The 4,312-nt window shown below is 34.9% G+C and overlaps 1 long non-coding RNA gene across 1 annotated transcript; it reads left to right on the plus strand.

Moving 5' to 3' along the window:
• The first annotated feature begins 2,979 nt into the window (after positions 1–2,979).
• On the plus strand, positions 2,980–3,898 carry LOC128662492 (uncharacterized). Its single transcript, XR_008402792.1, has 2 exons — positions 2,980–3,092; positions 3,828–3,898. It is a non-coding gene; the product is annotated as an uncharacterized LOC128662492 (long non-coding RNA).
• The last annotated feature ends 414 nt before the right edge of the window (positions 3,899–4,312 follow it).

A 4,312-nucleotide genomic window follows, 5' to 3' on the forward strand; every position in this document is an offset into this window, starting at 1 on the left:
CAGAATGTACAGCTTTTACAGAATGTACAGCACTCACAGAATGTACAGCACTCACAGATTGTACTGCACTCACTGATTGTACAGCACTCACAGATTGTACAGCACTCACAGATTGTACAGCTTTTACAGAATGTTCATCACTCACAGATTGTACAGCACTCACAGAATTTACAGCACTCACAGAATGTACAGCACTCACAGATTGTACAGCACTCACAGAATTTACAGCACTCACAGAATATACAGCACTCACATAATATACAGCACTCACAGATTGTACAGCACTCACAGAATTTACAGCACTCACAGATTGTACAGCACTCACAGAATATACAGCACTCACAGAATTTACAGCACTCACAGAATATACAGCACTCACATAATATACAGCACTCACAGATTGTACAGCACTCACAGAATTTACAGCACTCACAGATTGTACAGCACTCACAGAATATACAGCACTCACAGAATATACAGCACTCACAGAATATACAGCACTCACAGATTGTACAGCTTTTACATAATGTACAGCACTCACAGATTGTACAGCTTTTACATAATGTACAGCACTCACAGATTGTACAGCTTTTACATAATGTACAGCACTCACAGATTGTACAGCTTTTACATAATGTACAGCACTCACAGAATATACAGCACTCACAGATTGTACAGCACTCACAGAATATACAGCACTCACAGATTGTACAGCACTCACAGAATATACAGCACTCACAGATTGTACAGCACTCACAGATTGTACAGCACTCACAGAATATACAGCACTCACAGATTGTATAGCACTCACAGAATATACAGCACTCACAGATTGTACAGCACTTACAGAATGTACAGCACTCACAGATTGTACAGCTTTTACATAATGTACAGCACTCACAGATTGTACAGCTTTTACATAATGTACAGCACTCACAGATTGTACAGCTTTTACATAATGTACAGCACTCACAGATTGTACAGCTTTTACATAATGTACAGCACTCACAGAATATACAGCACTCACAGATTGTACAGCACTCACAGAATATACAGCACTCACAGATTGTACAGCACTCACAGAATATACAGCACTCACAGATTGTACAGCACTCACAGATTGTACAGCACTCACAGAATATACAGCACTCACAGATTGTATAGCACTCACAGAATATACAGCACTCACAGATTGTACAGCTTTTACATAATGTACAGCACTCACAGAATGTATATACCATTCTTACCAATTCTTACCAATGTTCCGATCAGCCAATAGAATGCGAGCTAGATTTTTCCTACCTTAATTCCGATTGGTGATAGAATCCTATCAGCCAATCGGAATTCGAGGGACGCCATCACCGCGAAGATTTGGAACTTTGCTGTGACTGTTTTCTATGCGCTATAGAGCGCTTTTTTTCTCCCTCTGGTTTTGGTGGTTGTTTGAAGGCGTTGCCTATCGCTCAAATCTTATTTGTTTCCATCTGGTTTTAAAAATAATTCCCAGCCCGGGCACTCTCATTTTATAAATATTTGTATGTTTTTATCTTATAATGAAGACGTCCCTTTTTTGTTACCATAGCTCTTTTAGGCCTCGATGATTGAAAGTTCGTAATTGGCGGCGAGAAATGTGTATTTCTGACTCGCAACTCTCGCAAATTTCACGCCTTGCGTAATGATCGTATAAAGTGGGCAGTCCATTGTAAACAATACGTTACGCGATAAGCTGTCCATAGTAAACTATAGACTTCGCCTCCTTATATCATTTCACGAACCTCGAAATGGGTTTCCATATATCATTGCGTCGCTTCGTAATTTTAATGATTCACTTTATTTCAGTTTGTGTTTGCATATTTCAAAATGTAAAACTACAGTTATAGTATATTGTCTAAATACGTTATATCGCATTATTTTTAAAATGAAATAAATATTGTAAATAATGTTATTCATGTTATTTCGCCAAAGGATGGCTGGCGAGATATGTATGTGAGTTGAATGTGCGATTCGTATGGCGTATGCTTTTATATCATCGTAACATATCTGTGAAACCTGCTAGATTTACTCAGGTTACGCCCATGGAACGCCCATCTTACGCCCTCTCCTTCGCAATGAAACTCTCCTTCGCAATGAATTCTGCTTTTACTGTTCTGGTTATATTTTGTTATTCTTTTTATTGAAATCGTACAATAAATATTTTTACGCTCTTTATTTAGATATTTTCACTCATTTGTATTATTACGAAATTGCGTATATGTTTTAAACAATGTTCAATGTGCAATATTTGTTAACCAATCATATTTATTGTTATATTATTTCTGTTACCATAATACCTTGCAATACATTTATGTATGCATATTTATGAGTACTTCCTTAATATTCTCCAATCACAGTGTATTTTACTCTGGTTACATGTATATTTATATAGATATCATATTTTATTCTGTGAGGCAGTTGATGAGATATTTGAAAATGGTTGCTGAGAGGTTTACAGTTGTGGAGAATGAAATCCTTGTATCTGCTCTGGAGCCAAACTATGACTTGCTTTTTAGACCACAGAGGCGTGACACTAGTTTAAAGACAAGGGATGCAATCTGGGAAGATATTGCTGAAATGGTTAATTTAAATGCCACACATATAAAGACTGTTGCTCAATGTCGCAAAAGGGTTGCAGACATTAAAAGGAAAGTTCAAAGAAAGAATAGGAGGAGGCGATTTTTAAAATATAAAAGAATATTTATTAAACTTTTAATGTCTGTAAACCACTAATGTGGACATTGAGCAACAGTCGACTTCAGCATCATCTTCCCAGACTTCTCCCTTGTGTTAAGAACATGTAGATGTCTCTGTTGGCCTAGAAAGTGATGTTTCACAGCAAAATAATTCTGAGGATGTGGATGAAGGTAATTTTTTTTTCTTTTAATTTATTTAGTTAACATATCATGTTCCTTATAAAATATTACATCAAGTTTATTTTAATTTAGTGCAAGAAGTTACTACACCACCAGCATTACTTGCTGAAAGCACTGAGGCAGCGCGTGGAAGTGACCAATTTGAAATTACAGCAATTCAAAATATTGAATTCATCATTACCGGTATATATGTGGATATTTTTATTTTATAATCATTTAGCATGTAAATTTAAACATCAATTTAAAGTGACAATGAACCCACATTCTTTAAATTGTGAATAAGATACAGCATGCAATTAAAATCAACTTTCTAGTTTACTCCTATTATCAAATGTTATACATTCTCTTGCTATCTTTATTCGAAAAGCTATAATGTAGGTTTAGTTGTTAGCACATTTTTGGCAATCAACCTGGGTTGTTCTTCTTGATTGTTGGATAAGTTCACGCACAAATAAACAACTGCTGACCAAAATAATTGCTGGCTCCTTAGCTTACATGCCTTCTTTTTCAAATCAAGATAGCAAGAATATTATTAAAATTTGATAATCGGAGTAAATTAGATATTTTCTTAAAATTGCATGTTCTATGAGTGTGTTCAGTGTCCCTTTAAGCGTTGTATTTTTTGAATATATATTAATTTTTTTATATGACAAAGTTCCCTATAGACCAATATGTAAATCCCCTGATCTATAACATGTTAGGATATCTCCTTACATCTGCTAAGTTTAACCCCAAAAACCTGCTTCAGATTTGTAAATAATGTTAAAAGCACTTGTAATTGATGTTTATTAATTATGCCTCCATAAAAGGGATTTGTTATACATTAATGGATGCACAATATTTTATTTTCACTACTTGGAATATAGAAATTAATATATAAATATGTTTCTAAATAATTTCATTTTCTTTTTTTTTAAGATGATGAAAATGCAATTAGTACAAATGTGGTTGATGCTGCCAATGGAGAAGATTCTCAACCACATGAACAAGGTATGTATTCATTTACACCTTACCATGTTAATTTGCATGTTAATAAAGAATGTCACTTATATGTGTGTGCATTTTTTATTTAAATGTAAAAATAAACTTACATTGTTGTCACAGTTTTTATTTTTAACACATGAACTATCAATTCCTTTTCTCTTGTTAAGTGTATCCAGTCCACGGATCATCCATTACTTATGGGATATTAACTCCTCCCCAACAGGAAGTGCAAGAGGATTCACCCAGCAGAGCTGCTATATAGCTCCTCCCCTAACTGCCATTACCAGTCATTCTCTTGCACCCAACGAATAGATAGGATGTGTGAGAGGACTGTGGTGATTATACTTAGTTTCATACCTTCAATCAAAAGTTTGTTATTTTATAATAGCACCGGAGTGTGTTATTCCTTCTCTGGTAGA

This window comes from Bombina bombina, chromosome 6, assembly GCF_027579735.1.
Source record: "Bombina bombina isolate aBomBom1 chromosome 6, aBomBom1.pri, whole genome shotgun sequence".
Lineage (NCBI taxonomy): Eukaryota > Metazoa > Chordata > Amphibia > Anura > Bombinatoridae > Bombina > Bombina bombina.